This window comes from Tenrec ecaudatus, chromosome 7, assembly GCF_050624435.1.
Source record: "Tenrec ecaudatus isolate mTenEca1 chromosome 7, mTenEca1.hap1, whole genome shotgun sequence".
NCBI lineage: Eukaryota > Metazoa > Chordata > Mammalia > Afrosoricida > Tenrecidae > Tenrec > Tenrec ecaudatus.
In genome coordinates this window covers 84,135,659-84,158,499 of record NC_134536.1, presented here as the reverse complement: position 1 = coordinate 84,158,499, position 22,841 = coordinate 84,135,659, and the positions used below count along the sequence as shown (strand labels likewise).

The window sequence follows — 22,841 nt, the reverse complement described above, 5'->3', positions numbered from 1 at the left end:
CACGGTGGCAAGACTTCATCTCCTGTACTTTGGGGATGGATCTCAGGAGAGATCAGTCCATAAAGAACATTTGCCTAGTAAGGAGAGGGTCAGTGAAACCCAGGAAGGTCCTCGGTGTGGTGGATTGACACAATGGCTGGACAACATGCTCAAATATACCAATGAATGGTAACATAAGCAGATAAACATGTAGTTTGTATGTTATGTGTATTATGTACTGAACCCACATAAAGGCTACATTTTCAGTATGAGACAAAAAGGTATTTCCCAAAAAGTGCAAGGCTTTTGCACCTGCTGCTGCTGCATCATCTGCTTCGCGAATCCTTTTTTTCTCTTCTTTATTAGTCTTTACAGTGGATTCATCTTGAAATGAAGGTGGTCACAGGTGCAGAGCTCTATCTGTGGTGCATACCTGACAGTTCAACTTGTTCTTGTGAGGTCATGGCTTTTCTCTGCTTCTTGGGAATACTTCCACCATCACAAGGGACACTTCCTACTGGTCCCATGGTACTATTTAAGATGCCTGAGGTTGCATTCAATATGATGAGAAACAAAGAGAACCACAGAGGTCCTATCAATGAAATTCACAATTTACCGGAGAGACCATCTGCTCACTCAGAGATGAGATGATTAGGACCGTACCATGTTGTTTTCCACATCCATGCACAAATGGACCCGTGCCGTTCCAACCTGAGCTGTTCAAGGGTCCACTGTATACACCAAATATTGTATTCAATTCCTAGCATTTTACAGATGCCCCCTGAAGCCAAGCCTGGCTAAAAACCCAGGTTAACTTCTGCTTTACCCCAATGCTTCATTTCACAAATGGAGATACCAAGTTTCAAGCACCAACAACTATGAACCATGTAAATTAGATGAAACTGAAATATGTGGACAGAAAACTTTAAACCACCCTTCTCATCATAAGTCAAGGTTATCATGCTGCTAAGAAATGTAAACTGCTTTGGGAAGACTCTCTCTCCCTCCCTCTCTTACATCTTGGGGTTCTCGCCGAGCTTTGCATTGGAAAATAGGCCAGGCCCTTTCATGGTTCACTATGACAGACTCTGGAAAATACGAATAAATAAATCTCTACCACCTGGACACCTTCAGAGAGGGGGCAGGCTGAGACTATTAAGAAGAGCCCCATTTTAAGGAACTCTGTCTTGAGTTCTAAAGAATTCTTAATTTGGTCACACAATGAATAGAGAACTCATTGATTTAAGTGGTAGTACACTAAGGTTTACAGCAAGGAGCGCGAGCCCTCGAGACCCGGTCTAATGGTTGTAGTTGTCATCTGTCTTGGAGTTGGTCCCCGGTTCATGGTGACCCTGTGCGTAACAGACTGCCTGGTCCTGCATTAGCCAGTGACAGTTTATGTAGTAGACCATTGTGATCCACAGAATTTTCATTGGCTGATTTTCAGAAGTAGATTGCCAGGCCTTGCTTCTTACTATCTTAGTCTGAAAGTTCTGACTAACGCAGTCCAGCATCATTGCAATGTGCAAACTTCTATGACAGATAACTTTGGGGGGTGGGGGATTGAGTTGCACTCACTGGTAACTGAACCAGGGTCTTTTGCAGGGAAGGTAAGTGTGGTAGTTACATAATCTCCTGTCAACTCGCGAAGGGGTGGAGTCTAACCTGTCAATCAGGTCACAGCTTGCTGACCTCATTTGGAGGTGCAACGGAGATAAGCAGCTCACTGTAGGCCAGATACACACACACACCCTTTGCTTTGTCTTCCTGCTGACAAGCCACATGAGCTACACTGATGCAACCGGAGCCCTGAAAGTAGAGGGGTACCGTGGAAACCCGCGCCAGCGCTGAGATGCTTCTACCACCACTGGTTACATTAGACTTTCCAGCCCCAGGTCTGTGATCTTCCTGCACTCAGCATCATTGCATGGCTGCACGAGTCTAAGGAGAAATTTATGAGCTCGTATTGATATATGGGGTAATATTGGACTTGTGGACTTGATCTGGACTGAGCTGGGAAGTTTTCTTAATATACAATTGTTCTCTGATATATTGTTCTCTCTTACACACGAGTGTCTCTGGATTTGTTTCTCTAGTCGACGTGGACTAACACCGTGAGGATCCTATCATTGAACCATCACCGCCCACACTTTAATGATAAAAATCCAAAACCCAGGCCCATGGCTGCTGAGTCAATCCTAATTCATAGTCACCCTCTAAAACAGAGTAGAGCCGCTCCATTGGCTTTTCAAGGGTGTGTTAGACAGGGGTCTCTAGAGAGACAAACCAGATTGCTAGTAATTATATATAAATATATTTATCAAGATAGATATAATACAAGAAATGAACCATTAAATTATATAGATAGATAATACAAGAAATTAGAAGTTAAATTATAAAGCAGTGAGACACTAGCAGTCCTTTAAGGCTTGAAAGTGGCCAGTTGCCAGTCCCCTTCTGTAGAGAGAGCTGGGCTATATATATATCCAGGCAGCAAACAGCAAGGCAGGTCCCCAACTGTCATAAACTGTCGGTCCCCAGCTCCAGAGATGAACATTCCAATCGTGTGGGCTTAAAGGGACCTCAACTTACAGCGACACAGTCCATAGGCTAGGCATCCCACAGGTAGTGTACCCCTTTAAACTGAGGCACAGAACAAACAAGGTGAGGCTCACCGAGTCATTTATCTCTCTGCCCTTCAGTTAATCCTACTTGTGTTTATCGGCCAGGCTGGCACAATAAACTATAGCAAAGGGTCTAAATCTTAACAGAGTGACCCATGGATTTGAACTGCCTACCTTTTGGTGAGTAGCTGAGTGCTTAACAACTATGTCACCAAGACTTCACTTTAAGGAATTGATGTAATTAATTTCCTACGACTACATTAATTTATTCATTTGCAAATGGCATCTCCTTTCATGAAGGAACTAAAACATTTGTATTGGGGTTTTGCTTTTAGCTTAGCAAATTCATTTACTCCATCTCAAATTAAGTTCAACAAGGACTTTTCCTAGGAGGCAACATGAGACAGATGGGGTATGCGCGTGGGTTTCAGAGTCAGGGAGACCCCGACTCACTTACGAGATCTGCCATGTGGAAAGAGTGCCATCTATTTTGTATGTTGGCTGTGAAAATTAGCAATAGTATATAATATATTAAAATATACAATACAGTAACATACAAAACATAGTGTAGAGAAAACACATACTATAATGAACTCACTCTCCCTGCCGTGGGTCAACCAAACTCACCGTGACCCTACAGGACAGGGGAGAGCTGCCCTGTTGGTTTCCAAGACTGTCCCTCTTTAGGAGAGCAGAAAGCCTTGTCTGTCTCCCGCAGAACTACTAATGATTTTGAACTGCTTATCTTCCAGGTAGCAGCCCCAAATATATGCCACCAGGGATCCTGCATAATAAACAGTAGATTCTAAATGATAAGATTAATTAATATAACAATAACAATTAAAAGTTAGCAATAATACAACAATGTCTGGCAAACAGTGAAACCCAAACCCAGTGCTGTTGGGTCCATTGCAGCTGAAAGCACCACTACAGGACAGAACAGAACAACCCCATAGACTTCGCACAACTGTAATCTGCACAGAAACAGACTGGCACATCTTTGTCCCAAGGAGTAGCTGGGGGGGTTGCACCCTAACCTGCAGTTAGTAACCAAGAGCCCAACTAGGCCTCTTTTGACAAATACCAGGAACTCAATAAAATGGCAATTTTTAATAATCACTGTCAAATATCGATAAAATATAATAATATCTCCAAAATATGATTAAATAACATGTAAATATTTTAGAGAGGAGGAGTCCTGGTGGTGTAGTGGTTACCTGCTGAGATGTAATCCTTAAGGTCAGCAGTTCAAAACCACCAGCTGCTCGTCAGGGAAAAGATGGGGCTTTTGACTCCCATACATAGTTACAGCCTCAGAAACTCACGGGGGCAGTTCTACCCTGTCCTTATAGGGCCACTCTGAGTTGGCATCAACTCGATGGCAGTTAGTTCTGAGGGGATCTTTTTAGCTACGTGTCGAATCAACTCAGTGGTATTGACTTTGGTTTTGAGTAGCAAAGTAAAGATCTCTGGTGACACTGTTGGGTAAGCTCTAGTCTGCTAACTACAAGGTCAGCAGTTCAAACCCATCAGCCACTCTGAGGGAGAAAGTTGAGGCTTTCTGTTCCCATAAAGACTGACAGCCTTGGAAACCCAAAGGAGCAGTTCTATTCAGTCCTATAGCATCATGGCATCGACTCTGTGACAGTGAGTTTGAGTGAGTTTAGTGGTCTAGTAAGTTAACTACTGAGTTGCTAACCACAAGGTCAGCGGTTTGAACCCACCAGTGTCCCCACCGCAAGAAGATGAAGTTGTCTGAGCCTGTGAAGATGTAAATCCTTGGGAGTAGTTCTACGTTGAATTGCTGAGTCAGAATGGAGCTCATGGAAGTTGTTTTGTTTTTTGTTTAGTTGGTTTAGAAATAACTCAAGTTACTGAATTTATCTTAACACATTTAACAAAAAAACTATAACCATTAAAAAAGTAAAACACCTGAAACTTCACATAGAGACATATTCCGTAGTCTTCTTTAAACAAAACAGTAGTTTGGCTTAATTAGTAAAGAGTATGCGACTGAGCATGGCGCTCTTTTGAAGGACCACTTGTGTGGGCGTCAAACTGGCAGGCGGTGAGTTTATGCTAATGGAGAGGAATGATTTGGAAAAGGAGGATGAGGATGATGGCACCATTTGAAGAAGCCATTTGATGTCACTGAGTGACACATGTGGAAACTGTTGAATCAGTGGATGCTTTGCGGTGCATCTTTCAACACTGTTCATAAAATTCAAAGGTAGGTAAAAAGCTAAATGCCAATGTTTAAATGCCTATATTTAATGTGGAGTATAGAGTACTACACTTAATGCAAAGCTCCAGGAAACTCATTGTATCATGGGGTCGGTTTGAGTCATTTGATTAAAAAAAGAATGCTTTAGAGAAACAATACAGAGTAAGCTAGTGGTTTCCTGACACAGAACTTCATGACTAAAATCTTAAATATTGTGGTTCAGTATTAGTCTGTTTTCATACTACCCACCACGTTTTCAGGCTGCGCCTAACTGATCCTTTTCAAATCATAGCATGCTTTTTTTTTTCATGGGAAATTTCTTACAAATTACTTTGAGAAGTCAAAAATTTACAGTGGAAAATTTTTTCCTGGGTCCTTTTTTTAGAGTAGCATTATTCAACAGGCAAATCTAAATAATTTTAGCAGTTCTAAATGCAGAGAATTCATGACTTTTTCCTGTAATTGAAAGGGAACATACAGAGCAATTACTGAGTCACTTATAAAGCCCACGTTCGACTTTAGAAATAATGACTAACGAGTGAGAGAGAAGGCTTTTATAATGAACCCTACAGTCTAGCCTCTTAGACGAGCACACGCAGTTACATAACTGTCCCCTGCACTCCGATGAGCCTTTGCCTCCTCTTGGGCACACGTCAATCTTGGGGAATGACGTCACACAGTGTCCACGGTATTACTGTGGAACGGGACGTCCTGCGATTTGGATGCTTTGTGAACACTCTAGCTAGTCGGATGCTGCTTTTTCTTGACACACCTTAAGCAAGCGCTCCGTAGCCGCAGTGAGCCTTCCTGCCTTGAGAGAGAGCCGGTGGTGAGCCCGGTCCTCAGTCCAGGCCAGAACCAGGACTCCCTATCTGACCGAGGCCCCGCTTGGGCGTTCACGAGCCTGTAGCTTTCCGGAGCCCTCCTCCCACAGCTTGGAGATGTTTCCTTCGTTTTCGAGGGTCAGCGCGGATGTCCAACAGGGCATGCCTGAACAGTGAGCAATAGCTTTCACCGATTCGCCCCCTCATGGGGCTGAAATAACCTCGGCCCCCCTGGCCATCACTAACGTGCTCCTCGGCCCTGGCTGAGATGCTAGCATCCATCTGGCTGAGTCTGGGAACCACAAAACGTTACGGGAATATTGCTGAAGGAAACTGAGAAGGAACGTTACAACACTCAAGAGATGCACCGTGGCTGAGATCGTCGCCACGAACTACACGCCAGCGTGTATGTTAGCCTTGAACACAGGCATTTGCTATGGCTGCCAAGACACACCTACTAAAGACAATATACGTTCTGCGCCCAGAAACACAGTCACTTTGTGGACCAGAGGCACAGAGCCCCCGTGCTCACTACAGCCTGCTCTCTGACGGGCATTCCTGACTCAGTGATAGCTCACAGACTCGCAGCCACCTCTGTGCTCAAACACTGCCCAATGGACGTGGTGTGGCACGTGACAAAAAGTTATGATACTAGATACTGTAGCAAATCACTCCAACACCATTAATTCTTACAGTATTTATTTTTCTTTTACTTTTTTAATCATTTTATTGGGGGCTCGTAAAACTCATCACAATCTCTACCTACATCCATTGTCTCCAGTACACTTGTACATATGTTGCCATCATCGCTTTCAAAGCATTTTCTCTCCACTTGAGCCCTTGACATCAGTTCTCATTTTTCCTTCCCATCCCCTCCCTCCCTCCCTCCCTCCCTCCCTCATGAATCCTTGATAATTTACAAATTATTAGTTTTTCATGTCTTGCATTGTCCCACCCCCTTCTTACAGTATTTATTAATGAGGGGAAAACATCCTTAATTTAGATTCCACTAGTTCATAAGAAAAAAAAAAGCGTTCTCCCCCCCTCTCCCCGCCCCAGCCCATTTGTCGGCCACTGGAGATTCCCTTGCAGAGGGGTCTAGGGAAGGAGATGAGTCAGTCAGGGTGCGATGTAGCACCGATAAAGAATACAGCTTTCCTCCAGTTCCTAAATGCTTCCTCCCCCCCAACTATCATGATCCGAATTCTACCTTGCAAGTCTGGATAGAGCAGAGGATGTACACTGGTGCAGATAGGAGCTGGAGGCACAGGGAATCCAGGGTGGATGATACCTTCAGGACCAGGGGTGTGAGTGGCGATACTGGGAGGGTAGAGGGAGAGTGGGTTGGAAAGAGGAAACAGATTACAAGGATCTACATGTGACCTCCTCCCTGGGGGACAGACAACAGAAAAGTGGGTGAAGGGAGACATCGGACAGGGCAAGATATGACAAACTAATAATTTATAAATTATCAAGGGCTCATGAGGGAAGGGGGAGTGAGAGGGAGGGGAAAAAAAGAGGATCTGGTGCAAAGGGCTTAAGTGGAGAGCAAATGCTTTCAAAATGATGAGGGCAAAGAATGTACAGATGTGCTTTACACAATTGATGTATTTATGGATTGTGGTAAGAGTTGTTTGAGCCCCTTATAAAATGTTTTTTAAAAAAGTGTCAATAGTATAAAGAAAACTTCCTTGCAGATACAGTGGATCTTAAGAAAAAAAAAAAAACCACAAGCAGCCTTAGTGATTAATTTACATATAAATACTTGGAGTATAATTCAAAAGCATTTCTAGTCTTATCTGACTTTCACTAATTTGATTCTCACTGATAGCGCCACTACCAGGACAGGGTACAACCACTATGGGATTCCCAAAACTGAATCGTAATGACAGCAGACAGCCTCACTGTTCTGATGGGTTTGAACCACTGACCTTGGAGTTAACAGCTGCATGTTTATCCTACTGGACCACCAGGGTTCCTTATTCATCGCTGTGTTAACATGGAATTCTCAAAAATGCTCGAATGAGATACTCTTGCCACCTCTTTAAAAGCCCATGAGCACTGAAAGGTTCAGCAGACACGTGCCACATCTTCCCAGTGCTCCCTTGAAGACGGGGCGGGGCTCATGTCCATCCAGTCCTGTCACAAGTCAGCCAGAGGCTCCATCTAGTTATTACCAATATGCACAGGAAGCCACGAGATGTTGAATTACATCAACGTCACGGCTGTTCAGAAGCAAATGTTCCTTCTTCTTACACTCTTTGCCCTTCCACCAGTTAGATGCAGACGGCCACAAGTCTCAAAGACGGCCGAGCCAAAAGGTGAAGGAGTCTGAACTCAGGATTTCTGAGTTACCCTCCCTTGATCACAAATATCCACACTGGAATGACAACCAAACAAGCAAATGACCTTAATTGTGTCGAGCCAGTGAATTTATTATAGCAGCTACCATTAGTTCGAGTCACATAACTTAGCTGGCAGAGCAATTTCAAAGTTACATGAAAACAGACACAGCTCTACCACGGGAAGCAATCCAGGTAAATTCTTAGGATAAAAAGAAACTTCAAAGAAAATGTGAGTTTACACAGGAAGTTATTTTGGAGAATTAGCCCCAAACCCTTTCCAGAGTATGTTACTCTCCTTTGTTAGTCAGAGTAGAATTTCCTCAAGGATTTTGACTGATGCGCGATATTAAAGTCATATGCGTAATTTAAATTATGCTATAATTTGTTTTCTTACTCCTCCCCCCCCTAATTCAGACAGGCATTTCTCACAAGGAGTACAAATCAGTGAAGCTTTCTTTAGCTGGGTATTGGGGACCAAAATTGTGCAATATGCTGTTCCAGTGTTTTCAACAAACATTTTAAAAATGTTAATATATTTACATTTGCCATTTCGATATGTTTTCACATGTACAATTCAGTGACACTCACCGAGTTCATCGGGTGATGCAGCCATCACCACTGTTGCACTCCTTCCCCAGAAACTCCACGGCCCCAGAATAATGACCCTCCACTCCCCGCCTCTGGCTGCTGGTAATCGCTAAATAAACGCTGGTTTCTAATGCATCCACCAAAGTCTAGCTATTTCATATAACTGGGATCACATAACACTTGTCCTTCTGATTTTGACTAATTCACTTCGCATAATGTTTTCAAGGTTGGCTCATGTTTGGCACATATTAGGAGTACATTTTTTTCTTTATGGCTGAGCTGTGAAGATATAATATTTGTTGATCCATTCATCTACCTGTTGATGGGCATTTAGATTACTTCTACCTTTTGGATATTATGAATTATGTTACAATGAACTGTGCATACAAGTATTTGTATTTCTGCTTTCAATTATTTGGGGGAGATAACTAGATATGGAATTGCTGGTACATAAGATATTTTTTGAGGACCCGTTAAAACTGATTTCCACATCATTTTACAATTCCACCAGCCATCGATGAAGGTTCTAATTTCTCCCCATTCTGGTCAACACCTATTGTTCTCTATTTTTCTGGTCAGAGCCATCCTCGTGGAGGTGATGTGGCATATCACTGGTGTTTTGATTCATATTTCCAATCAACACTACACTCGAATCAAACTTGAAGAGAAGCTGCTATGTGCTCCTCTGACCGTAGAAAGCGACAGAAAGGGTTACTTACCCTTCTGATAGGGTGACTAGCACATGATAAATATACTGTTTGCCATTGAAGAATTTTTCTTTTCTTGCACAAAGAAAAGGGTCAGTGGACAGTCCTGGCTTTGACGCTGGGTACTCGGTGCTGTCTAGTTGATTCTGACATGGTGATTGCAGGTGTGCAGAACGGAGCTGCTCCACGGGCTTTCAAGGCTGTGACCTTCTGAAAGCAGATCACCAGACCTGTCCTCAAGGTGCCTGTCAGAGAAGCTAAACTTGCTGCCATCGGGCCGAGTGCCTCAGCTGTCTCCCAGGGAGCAGCTGGTAGTTTCTGAATGCTGGCTTGGCTGTCAGCAGCCTAACTCATGATCACGTGTACCATCAGGGCTAGTAGGCTTCAACTGCCACCTGTGGGGCAGTAAGCACGTGTTTAAACATCTGTACCGCTCCATCTGGCCATGACCCACTCACTGACACTAAGTTCATCCCTACTCTGAGTGACCCAGTATGGCAGGGTAGAACTGCCTCTCTGAGGGGCCAAGGCTGTAAACCTTCTTGGGACCAGAGAGCCTCCTCGTTCTCCCATAGAACAACTTGATGGGTTTGAACTGCTGACTTTGTGGTTAGCAGCCCAACCCTCTCCACCACTAGGGCTTCTTCTAGCTAGGCCACAGAGATGCCATTCAAAACACCTGAACTACTGAGCCGATGGTTGGATCTCTTGTTTATAGGAAGCCTGGGTGATTCAGTCTGTGCTCAGGGCTCGATTTAAATCACCGCCTCTGGATTCAAAACACATGTAAGATGTGGCATCAGCTTCTAGGTCCTGATTGATCCAAGACAGGAGACCAGAGAGCAGACAGGGAAAGTTCCCGAGGCAGGAACATGTCTCACGGGTAATCAGACCTGGCAACAGTCAGGCCACTGCAACTGCTGGGGAGTGGGTAAATCCGGCCTTCCCGCCACCCAGCACCCTGAAGCAGGTGCTGGGGGTGGGGAGCTTTGCACAGGGAAGATGGCAGGAGGGTGCCACTGCGCGGTGCTTTCTTCAGCGTTGTCACAGTCCGAATGACACATCCTTCACCAATGACGCCTCTCCTGAAATGCTATTGCTCAGATTAAACTATGGGAAGCTGGTAATAATGAAATGGAAAAATCAAAAAGACACACAATTCCTGCTAGGATCTATGTTTAACTTTGATTTACTTCGAAGAGGAAAGCTAGGATAATGGATGGGAGGAAGAAAAAGACATTCCAAAGCCCTTTTCTTTTGTGGGTGTGTGAGAGAGAGAGTAGAAATCATAGCAACCACAATTACAGGCCTCATTCTAAGATCTAAGAGGCAGGGGCGAAGGTGTGGGGTAGGGGTCGAAACAGTGGCACCACATCTTCCTAGTCCCATTTTGTTTTCCGTCAGGATCCACCTTGCTCCCCTAGTTTCATTTCCCTGGGACGCCATCTGTCCAGAAGGCAGGTCTTTCTGCAGCAATGGAACTCATGTCCTATAAAACACCCTGCAGGGTGCTGTGCCTCCCCGCCCTCCCCTCCCCCACAGCTCTTCCCCTCTCCCTCCTTGTCTCTTTGTTGTGAATGTCAGGGCTGTCAGTGTCACAGTCTGACATGATTAGTGTTTCTGACATTACACCAAGAAGCAGACGGAGAGCAGGGAGAGCAGGTGGAGGCAAGGGGAGTTGGGGGGTGGGGGGCGCAGCCATTTGCAGAAGTCAGCCCGGCCCTTTCTCAGAGGGCCCCTGATTACAGAGGATCTGAACAGCTTAATAAATCATCTCAGATCCCCCTCATTTATCCAATTAGTCTGCTTTTCCAGCCTCGGCGAGATCCCCAGGGTGTGGTTCTATTCTGCGAGATCAGAGCCAGTGGTTCCAAGGACAGATGAGGCCAACTTCGTGACTCAGCAGATTCCTGGGCTGGGAAGTGTAAGCATGGCGCACTTTGGGAAGAGAGCCACGGTCCATTTCAAGGATCGATTCTCTGCACTTTGTCACTCTAAAGATGCTATCTCATTCAAAGAGATAAATGCCTCCACTGTTCTTCCAGGACATCTGCTTCTTACTCGTCCCCTTTCCAAGAGCACGGCTCTCGGCAGCAGCTCAATGAAGTCCAATTGAAATCCAATGCAACGCCTGGCTACAGAGCTGCCGACCAAGGCTCCTTTCTAATTGCTCTTTCCCACTCTGGACCCACCTTCCTGCCCCTCCCCCCCCTCCGCCCGTGTCATCCATAGAAACGGTCCTATCACGGGAAACCGCTGGAGGAAGGAAGGCATTTATTGAGTGCTACTCTGTCGTTGGCATTTCTGTGTTGATATTCTACCACCCTCCTGAGAGAGGACCAGCATGACCCTGGTTGCTAGTGCGGACACTGCCTGAGCTTGAGATCCAGCTCTTTACATAGCCAGGGTCCAGGCAATCCAAGTGCTTATCTTCCCCTTCCGCTCCCCATTTTCACTTGTGGGACAAAGAAGTAAATATGATGGCAGCTTGATTAAAATCGTCGCGGGGGGGGGGGGCGTAAAAAGAAGGTGGCCATTATTCTGCAGCCTACTAACACCCAAGTCCCCAATGCCATAGGAAGTGCCGTGGTTTTGTTTCAACAGATTTCTTATTAAATAAAAAAGGTAGCAATTTTCCATAATGAATGTTTTATACATTATTCCTTTGTGTATCAGGACTCTAAAGTACACATTATTAAAGTCTATTAAAGTCTGTATTTAGCAGCATTACTAATGTGCCTTTCGGGAAATTATCACAATGAAACTGCATCAGTCTTTCACAAAAATTTCAATTGTTTAATATTCCTTTTTTGATCTTCAATACATGTGGCTATTTTTAGCTGCAATCAGACCTCATCCGAAATGCCATCGGCCCAGCCTAGCGCTGTCACAACAAATTGTTTATGGGTTGGATTTGAAGCAATAACAAGAGAAGCAGATATTGCTAATTTCACTCAACACATCTACACTCCCCCCCTCCACTCTTTGTGGTTTCCCTACTGTTCTAATTAATAGGTGCTCCTCGATGACAATGACATGCAACAGCACTGTACCTCTCTGGCTAGAGCTGGTTCTCCTGCTAATTGCTTACATTTCTAGCTAATGGAAGACGCTGCCGCCTTATTAAGGCCTGTAGGTGGCAAGAAGTAGGAAAACTCCTCATACGTAAGGAAGATGGAGCAAATAAACACACAAGCAGAACACAGATTCAGATCTAAATGGTTTCATTTGAACCTAAGCATTTGTTATTCTGGAGACTAAAACTATGTGTGTGTTGTGAACAATAACACACAGATCTGGGCATATTGTGCAGCTTTATGCACTCCAAAGAAGCATCCCTCCTCTACCTGGCACGAAGGTAGACTTCCTCACCCAGGTGAGGGTTTCTGAAAACAAAGCCAGCGATGCACCGCATTCAAAGGCTCCACACTCGCTGAAAGCAACTAGCAGAACAGCCATACTGCATGGAGACAAAGAGAATGGGAAGCTGGAGTGGGTGCCAGCAGCCCCACAGTCCCAGGTCTCTCCATCACAAAAGGGGAGAAGAAAAGCCACTCTAATGAATTAGATACTCAAATTAATAAGTGGGTTGGAAACCACTTCTCCGGTATGTATTTCTGCTCACATACAGCAAGCCCACTCTTTGAGATGATAATTTTGCAAAATCAGGCAAATTGAATTCCTTGTTATTATTCTAAAGATGGACAACCACAGATAACTTAATAATCATGCTTCCAATCACCAATGAACTACATTGGATGTGACTTAATTTTATCCCTTTAGGTCTCCTAACAACAGAGTTGAGGACTTGGAGAAAGGATGGAAGAAGACAGACCATTCCTCTGTTCACAGAGGCCACATCCACCAGGCTCTTTGTTCCAAGGACCAGCAGCCATCACATGGAAGAAAGGTCGCAGCATCCAAGCAAGCGTCCAGACAGCCCTCACAGGAAGGTGTTTCTGAGTAAGCCAAAGGAGAAGCTGTGGAGCGAAACCACCCAAACCACTGGCCAGTCAGCTTGGACTCACAGGGATGCCGCCATGTGGGTGAGCTCAGTGCAAAATTCTGAAGACCAAGAACCTCCCAGTTCAGTTAATGTTGCATTAAATTCTACATGGAGGCTACAATAGGGAAGTTCATTGGTTTCTTTTAAAAATCTCATTTTAATCAGAAAATTCTAGACACTCTCTTTAAATCAAAGAAAAAATAAGCTTGACCAAGATTCCTAAACTGACAGTCACTAAGTGTGTGAAAATGCCATTAAAAAGAACAGAACACTGCACCAAAGATCCTTGGTCCTCCAAGGGAAGCCTGCCTGCTTTATGGTCCGTGGCTGCAGCCACAATTCAAAGAACGTGTCATCATTCACAACTAGGCCTCTTAGACTTGAAATCATATCACAGCCGTGTCGAAACAGATCCTTTGGACTCGTCTGGGGCCTAGTGACGGTGTTCAACTTAAAGTCCAATCTTTCCAGTCTGAAGCTTCAACGTACCTCGGACTTAGTTCGACTCTCCATCATTTCTGGCACTGTCATCGGCGAGTGTTAAGAGCCCCGCCCCCCCCGGGGGGGTGGGGGAAACAGACCTGGAGGTCCTCTGGCTCTACAGAAAGGCTCAGAGTTTCACCTTATACCATGGGCCGTGAAGACTACTTTTCAGAGAAATAGACGCCAGCCACTGCTCCGGCACATGTTCCTTGGAAATTCAGAAATGTGTCCCCTCCCCCACCAAGTAACGAAAAGGTTGGTGGTTTAAAGCCACCAGGCTGCTCCGCGGGAGAGAGGGTGGTAGTGTGTGGAGCTGACTCTAGGTAATGGGAGTCTGGGTGTGAGAGCCGCTGATATTCCAATTCTCACCTCCACAGAGCACGTTTTACAGATCCTTGCCAATTTGATAGGCAGATAATAGAATCCCGTCGTTTAAATTTTCATTTCTCTGAATGCTGGAGAGGCTGGATTCTTCTTACGTTACTGATCATATTTTTCCCCTTGGTTTCCTCTTTCTGCCCTCTGCCTATTTTCTATTAGATTGCTCAGCTTTATCTTATTTATCAATTGGCGCCTATGTTGTAAATCCCTCACCTTGTTGGCTCGTCTTTTAAAATAGTCAGCATGTTTCTTGATGAAAATAATTTTTGAGTTTTTACATAGTCAAACAAGTGACCTTCCTTTGCAATTTCTGAACTAGAAATTCATATAAGCAAAACACCCCAAGCACGGCTGTCGGGCCCATTCTGTGCCTGGTGACTAACTCCCCAGGTGTGGCGCTGTCCTCCCTAAGGGCGTCAGTGTCCGAAATCTCAGGGCAGTAGAAACTAATAAGACCTTCCTTATACCAAGGCCATTTAATTTTTATTCATATTATCTTGCATGTCCATTTTTATATGGTGCTACAGTTCATTCACAAAGGCGAATTGGAGCTAGCCTTCAGAAAAACGAGCAGAGGCTCTTTAATATCAACTGGTCATTTGGTGAAAGCAATGGGGGTCATCCTACAAAGGGAAGGGGCGCGAGCTCTCCTATACTCTTAAGTCAGCAAGTTTTTGCTACTGCACCGAGCGGCTCTGCTAACTTGCCTTCAGAATGTCTGATGTTTACAACAGAAACGGGGTTCTGTTTAAATATTAAGTCTCTGAGATATGATGGGTCCCTTCTTCTTTGCCAGAAGGGAAGCTTTAGTTGGCAGAAACCTTTGTTTTGTTCATCTACACGATGCAGGGCACAGAACATTCATTTGCCACGATTCTGTGTTGAGGAAGGGAGCTTTAGACACAAGGGCTGGCTACATAACATCCCCTGACTTTCAGATCCTAGAACACTGTAGGGTCAAGTGGGGGAGCTTGTAGTAATGAATTCTGGCCTTTACAACTTTGTGTTAAGGGGATGTAGAAAAAAACACTAAATTGAGACAGAAACTCAATTTTAGTTTTACTTTTTAGCTGACTGTCGAGATACTGATCTGAGAGTAAAGGTGAAACTGCCTCAAACCTGGTACAGTAGGATGTGGTGCTAAATACTGAAAAATATGCGAAGAAAAAAATTATGTGGGGGCAGATATTAAGCAAGATGGTAGCATCCACCCACTAGCAAAGATAAGAGCCAAGATTCTTCTTCATTTGATATAATGGCATTTATCCAAAGGAATAAAAACCAGACCTGGGTTTATTTGAACATAACCAGAAAGAAAGAATGCTCAAGAAGATTCATTTTCACTGTGAGGGGGAGGAGCATTTTGTATAATAACTGAAAAATTGATATTTTTTCCATCAGATGGACTGTCCTCATAAATTTAAGGCAGAGAATAGCATACGACATGTCTTCATGAAGATGATGAGCAGGAGGGAGACACTGAGCATGAGAATCCCAAGGTTGCTCCTGCCGAGGGGAGGGCTTTCGGGGGTATGACACTGCTCTCACTTGTGTATTTTGTGTATTTCTCAGATGTAGCATGTCCTGCCAAATTTGCCTCTGTAAAATCCCATGCTGTTAAATTTCCCTCACACTTGGCTATCGATGTTTTTCCTTTTCATGGCAAACCAAAGTCCTCTCTTTGCAGCATAAGACACAGATAATACAAAGAAATTTGAAACATTAATTACTCATCTTAGCACAAGTTTGTAATCCATTATATCCCAGGAGCTTTAAAAAGTTCATGGAAACATTCCATTACCTTCTCTTTCAATTTGTCTAAGAACTTCTGAATCTCCCTCATATACTTTAAAGACTAATAGGACTCCTGGTCATACAGTGGATTGAGCATTAGGCTGATATCTGTCGAGTTGGTGGTTCAAATCCACCAGCCATCACCTTGGGGGAAAAGTGAGGCAGTCAGCTTCTGTAAAGATTCACAGCCTTAGAAGCCCTAGGAGTTCTACTCTGTCCTGTAAGTTCATCATGGGTTGGCAATGATTCCACGGTACTGGGCTTGGGAGGGTTTGGTTTACATTAACAAGATAACACACAAGAATGCAGAAAGTATGAAGAATTTGGAAAAAATTTGTTCTTAATGTTCAAATAATTTTTGTTTTTAATGTTCATATTTAATTTACTTTCTTATTGCTGTTGCGAATATCATAACAAACCTACACCAATTCAACAGTTTCCATTTAGTGACACAGATTACAGTCTTCAAGTTGTGTAAATGTTCGATGCTTCTTTTCTGAATTGCTCCTCCCCCTTCAATACAAACTCATGGTCCCCTAAGATTCCTCTCTTAGTTTTTAAGTTGCTTTGAATTTGATCCCAGGCAGATCTGAAAAGAGCAAAAGGTTAAAGGTGTATCTTTTTTACTAGTTAAAGAAAGCTGTTGCTCAGTCTTCAGATTTTTAAGGGTCTTTTTGTTTTATGGTTTAAAGATTACTTCAGAGCAATGGCTTCAGGAATTCGTTCAATGTTCACAGGGCTCCAGGAATCAGATGCAATCTATGAAGCTTGAATTCTGTTCTATATTATCCCCCCTTTTGATTAGGGGAAGCTTCTGTGGAATCTCTGATCAAAATGTTCAGGAACAGTAGCCAGGCACTGTCCAGTTCGGGTCTCATGGGAAGGAAGCAGCAACTTTATGGATGCAATAAGTTACCTATTTCATAGCCCCTTCTTATACCCGATTTTCTTTTTTGCTTGATCCAACTGAATAGAGGCCGATTATTGGTACTCGGTCCCTTGCAAGCTTTTAGAAATCCAAGCACTAGCAGTGAACTTAAGAGGTACAGCCGAAGCACGAAACAAGTTATTAGGTTAATTAATGCAGAACTCCATGAAACATGACGCTGAATCTCCAAAGCAAGGAACAAACCAAATCGCAAGATAGTGTTCCATGTACATAAGCAGCTTCAGCAGCTACTCTTTTTGTAGTCATTTTTGTCAGTGTGCCCATCACACGACTTTTGCCGATTTCAGTTTTTACAGGTGCACACCTTATTGACAGAAATGGCAGTAGTCAGCTGTGTACCTCTCCTTTTACTGAATGTCATCGTTCTGTCACCTTAACTCCCATTCTCCCTTCTCCTTTGCCTGAAAGCCACGATCAGGTTTTGTTCTCAGTGCATTTTTTTCCCTTTTAATATAAGATAGGCTCTAAACTATTTGTGCTTTTTTTTCTGTTTATCTATGTATTTATTTTTGTGTGTTTTTCATTCTTTTTTTTTTTAACAATTTATTGGGGCTGATACAATTCTTTTCACAGTTCATACATATTCATACATCAATTGTATAAAGCACATCTGTACAGTCTTTGCCCTAATCATTTTTTTCTCTTTTCTTCTTTTACATTTTATTAGGGACTCAAACAACTCTTACCACAATCCATACATATACATACATCAATTGTATAAAGCACATCCATACATTCCCTGCCCCAATCATTCTCAAGGCATTTGCTCTCCACTTAAGCCCCTTGCATCAGGTCCTCTTTTTTTTACTATTTGTGCTTTTGTGATTAAATTACTTCACTCAGAACAGTGTCTTCAAGCTCTATCCATATTGTTGCATGTTTCCACACTTCACCTCTCTCCTGGTTGAGGAGCATTCCATGGCACGGATGTACCATGTTTCGTTTGTCTGCTCATCTGCTGATGGCATTTAGGTTGTTTTCACCTTTGGGCTACTGTGAACAGGGCTTCTATAAATAATAGTGCACACGTTTTACTCTGAGTCTCTGCTTCCAAGTTTGGAGTGCGTCCGCCCCTAAGTGGAATCTGTGGGTCATGGGGCAGCTCTGTTTTTCGTGTTTTTGAGGAACCGTTACTGTATTTTCCACAATGGCTGTACCACTTTGCATTCCTGGGGTCCTACTTCCCCACATTCTCATCCGCATTTGTGATTTTACTTTATTGCTTTAATCTTCGCTATCCGAGTATAACTGAGACGGTATCTCGTGATGGTTTGCGTCTGCAAAACCCTCTGAGGGCTGGCGATGCTGAGCACTCTTGCCTGGGTCTGCTAGCCATTTGGATGTCTTCTTTGCTGAAATGCCTATTCAGGTCCTTCGACCATGTTTTAATTTAGTCATGTGTCTTTCTGTTAAGTGGTCAAAGTTTATATATATTTTGGTTTTACATTTTTGTCAGATATGTGGGTACTGGGATTTTTTTCTCCCGCTTTCTTTGATGAGCAAAAGTTTCACATTTTTATGAGGCCCCATTTGATAATTTTGCTTTCTGTCACTTGTACTTTTGTTACTAGAATTGATAACCTGTTGCTTAATGCTACGCCCATGGCACTGATGCAGCTTTTTCTTCTAAGAATCTTTTGGATCTAGTTTGTACACTTAGGCCCTTAGTCCATTCTGAATTTGCTTTTGTAGATGGTGTGAGGCATGTGGCCTGTTTCATTTTTCTGCATGTAGAAATCTAAATTTCCCAGCACCATTTATGGAAGAGACTCTACCCCACCCTCCACCCCAATCAAGTGACAATTATGAGGTTTCTCATCAATCTAATGATTGGAAGGTCTGCTAAGAGCTGACGAGCATAGAAGTTAGAAATACAGTTTTCCTGTCAATCCCAGAGGGGCGGGAGGATGAGAATCCTGGGAAATATGTGTGCCCCAAATTTCTTTAACATATACGGCTAGAGCAGAAAGCTCAGAAGGACAACTGTTCAAGGCTGCTTATGCGCTGGGAGGGCTTCAAAAGTTCATGGGAAAACTCCAAGTTCTTTTCATTCCGTTCTTGCCATGAACTTTTTGAAGCCCCCTCAGATAATACTCAAAATCAAAGAAAGGCAAGAGCATCTTCTCTACAAATCTTGTGAGGTGAGCATCGAGCTGCCAAACGCCATGTGCTGGCCTCACTCACAAAAGGGCATCCGGTTCTCGGTGAGCACTGTGTCCAGGCCTGCCTGCGGGTTGCCTTCTCTGCCATCACAGAGGACCGGTGTGCTGGCTACCTGTGGGAGGGCCCTGCGCCTCTTCCCGCTGCCCCTCAGGCCCTGGCACGGGCAGCAATATGAATAATGAAAGGCCTTGTCTCGTGGGCAGCAGGGCCCTGGCTACGAGCTCAGCCTGCTGGGCAGAAAAACTGCCAAGCCCAGGCCATTTCTCTAAGTTTTGTTTTTGAGAGGTAGCTTCTCTGATTGGCTTCAAGGAGAACTATCAATGCCTAAGGTAATCCACACTGGCCTGGTGGTCTCCAGAAGAACAGAAAACCCAGTGCACTGGGTCCTGACATTTTCCTAGTTAAGGTTTTCCAATTGGGGGGAGGGGGGAGGGGAAGAGAGGATTACAGTGTATGCAAGCGGAAGAAGCGAGCACACAATTCAAGTGTCTCTAACTTTCTAGGAACAAATCTGCCCAGAAAATCAGTCACACCCACAGAAACATTCCCAACGTTGTGACTGTTCTAAGGAGATGATTCTCTGGTGTTATTTGTTCCAACAAGAGCAGTTTCCTCCCCAGAGGAAACTTTGTCTTATGCCAAGAAAACCATACCAAAAAAAATGCTGACCTATAATGGTTACACATCATGTTTAATCATTGCTTTACATGAACATAATATGAAGTCTTGCTGGGCACTCACCTAGAACATAACTTTTCAGGCAGCAGACACACCTACCGAGACACTTACAATTTCTGAGAAGTCTGCTTCCCAGCTTGTGTCAAGAAAGAGCCTGTCACATCAAGCTTTGAGCTGCCACTGTAGTCAACCTCGCCTGCCAACATGAGATTTTTTTCAGGAGTTATCTTTGTTTTTCAGTGAAAAAAATAAAAATAAAAGCCAAAACGGTTGTTGAATCAATTCTGACTCATAGTAACTCTAGACACGAGATCACAGAACTCAAAAGTTCACAAGAGCCTCACCCTCCCCTTCCCTACCTCTCAGATCCCTGGGGCAGATATCTTGCCCACCTTCCAGTACTCCAAAAGCCCACTTCTCTGAGATGTCTTAAAGGTATTTACATCAGAAGAAAAATATCCTCAGCAAAAGGTTTCCTTCTCATTGATTTGGCTCAGCCAAATGAAACCCTTGTAAAACTTCTTGTTGTTGGCTTTCAGATACAGTGCAGCAGTCACAGTCGACCATGAAACACTGGCCGGAGAAGTGGACAGACACACAGAGCGTTTCCCAGTATGCCCACAGCACCAGAGGAGAAGGTAACCCTTCCTACCTTTGAGCAGCAGAACAATCGGCCCTGAGAAAAATCACCGCTGGAAAGGGAGGGCGGGGTGGGGAGTGTCATGTCCTTACTAAAAGAATCCCAACAAGCTCCATGGGATTTCTAAAACGTGGGGATTCTATAAAACCTTTTCAAGACCAAATTGCCTAAAACGACTGTCCAAATTCTGTTACAGCCCATGGATGATGACGTTATCGTACCTGTGTTCACAGGCCTCTGGAAATGTCACTCCTATTATCAATCCTGCAGGAGTTCGCAGGATGCGGACCCTGCCCCAGCCTCTACTCACATGCCACACTCTAGTCCAGCTTTGCCCCCAAGGATGATCAGGCCATCTCGGGGGACATTTTTTTGTGCCCAAGACTTGGGAGAGGAGAAAGGGATGCTACTAGTCCACACGTCACTCGTGTCCATGTTGTAATCCTCTGCTCCCCCCAGACCAAAGGTCATTGTTCTCTAAACAATCTATATGTTTTGTATGCCTTTGTGCCTAAACCACGCAGACGATTTCCTTTACCTGAAATGCTTTACTTTTTCTTCTCCGTTCAGGACATCTCTCCTTATCCCCTAGGTTTCAACTCAAAATGTCACCCCCTTTATGCCATCCTTCCCCAGAGCTGTGGGTTCCTGCTGCGGTGCTGCCCAAATTGCTGGCCTGGGCCTCATTTGAACGTTCCTGCTGTTGCCCCACCTAGTCTGGCCTCTGCTAAAGGCAAAGCTGTAGTTACCCTCCATCTGGAGTGCCCTGACAGTCAATCACTTCTTAAACGACCCATCAGCCAATAAGTAGAAGCCTGCAGAGCACCTCAGACTCTCCTGCAAACATGTCTAAGGCAGTGGTGCTCAACCTTCCTCATGCCGTGACCCTTTCATACAGTTCCTCATGTTGTGGTGACTCCCCCAACCACAAAATTACTTTCATTGCTACTTCATAACTATAATTTTGCTACTGTTAGGAATCAGGTGACCTCTGTGAAAGGGTCGTCTGACCCCCAAAGGGGCCTCAACCAACAGGTTGAGAACCGCAGATCTAAGGGCTAACAGTCTCCCCAGCATAAATTAAACAAACAAACCCACAGCTAATGTTTTTCAGGTGTAATAATGGGTAGTAGTACATACATTAACTCATTTAACAACACGACAAGGTGGCGACCATTAACAAGCATTATAATCACGAGGAAGCAGACATGCAGCAATTAAACTATTTGAATAAGATCACTCAGCTGGTAGCTTGGAAGAGCTGAGCTTCAAAGCCAGTTGGTCTAGTCTGCGAGGCTCCATATTCCAGTACTCACGCCAGCTGTTGGATTAACCATGTTTCAGAAGTTGGGAGTCCTCTCGTAACCACAGTTATACTAGCAACGTTCCAGCGCTCAGAGTCCTCGAGCATCATACAACCACCAAGTGGTCACCAGCTCCTGTAGCCTGGCATGTAAACATCACACACATAGGATCTGACAACTCTCTAACATCTGAGCAGGGAAATAGCCTGCTCACGGTAGGAAAAGATACGCAACCAGGAGAATAACAGTCTCATGAAGAAAATACAAGTGCCAAACCCCAGAGTACTTCCTACCTTGCTCAGGCTGCAGGGACAGGAGTGAGAGATCAGACATGTCACAATGCAGGGTAGCTCTTGAAGGGCCTCGTTAGAACCCTCACTTCCCGAAGCCGACAGCTGCAGAGAGACAAACATAGGAGACATCCATCACCTGGTGCTCAGGAAGACCCCGAGCAGTCCTGTGTCCAATGGGCATATACCATATGGTAGTCCCTAACAACATGTGGCCACTGAGCACTTGAAATAGTTGAACAGCAAATAGGGGGCTGAATTTGTCACTGTATGTAATTTAAATTAAATTCAAATTTAAACAGTTATGTGTAGCTAGTGACTACTTGACAAATTGGACAGGGCCAGACCTAAATGTCAGATTAAGAGTACTGGCCACAGACTCTGGGCTTGCTAGGTAAGTATGTGTTTTGGTAACTGCAGACGTTTAAGGGCAGGAACATTTATTCATTCAAAAAAAATTTTTTTTTCAAGCACTAATAAAGTGCCATTGGAGCCCTGGTGGCTAACTCATTAGGGTGCTAACCATAAGGTCAGCCATTAGAGCCTATCAGCAGTTCCGTAGGAGAAATATAAGGCTTTCTGCTCCCATAAAGGTTTACAGTGTCAGAAACCCAAAGGGGCAGTTTTACTGTTCTATGCCATCAAGGTGAGTGAGAATCAAGTCATGGCAGTGAGCGTATTTTGTTTTGTTTTCTAGGTACTGTGTGCAGAGAGAAACCTTGATCAATAAGGCAGGCAGACCAGTTATTCCTGTTTCCAGGTGAGGCTGCCGACCTCCTTAGAGAGGGAGAGGAACTGTCTCCGATCATACCACCCTGAATGCGCCTGATCTCAGAAGCTAAGCAGGGCCGGGCCTGGTTAG

General features: G+C 44.2%; 1 protein-coding gene across 1 annotated transcript in view; it reads right to left on the bottom strand.

The window, feature by feature from the left end:
• The window catches only part of BACH2 (BACH transcriptional regulator 2), a 436,126-nt gene that overhangs the window by 299,575 nt on the left and 113,710 nt on the right, over window positions 1-22,841 (bottom strand). The window contains exon 2 of the mRNA XM_075554764.1: window positions 21,983-22,084. The gene's annotated coding sequence lies outside the window, so the exon portion shown is untranslated. The remainder of the gene's footprint in view (window positions 1-21,982; window positions 22,085-22,841) is intronic.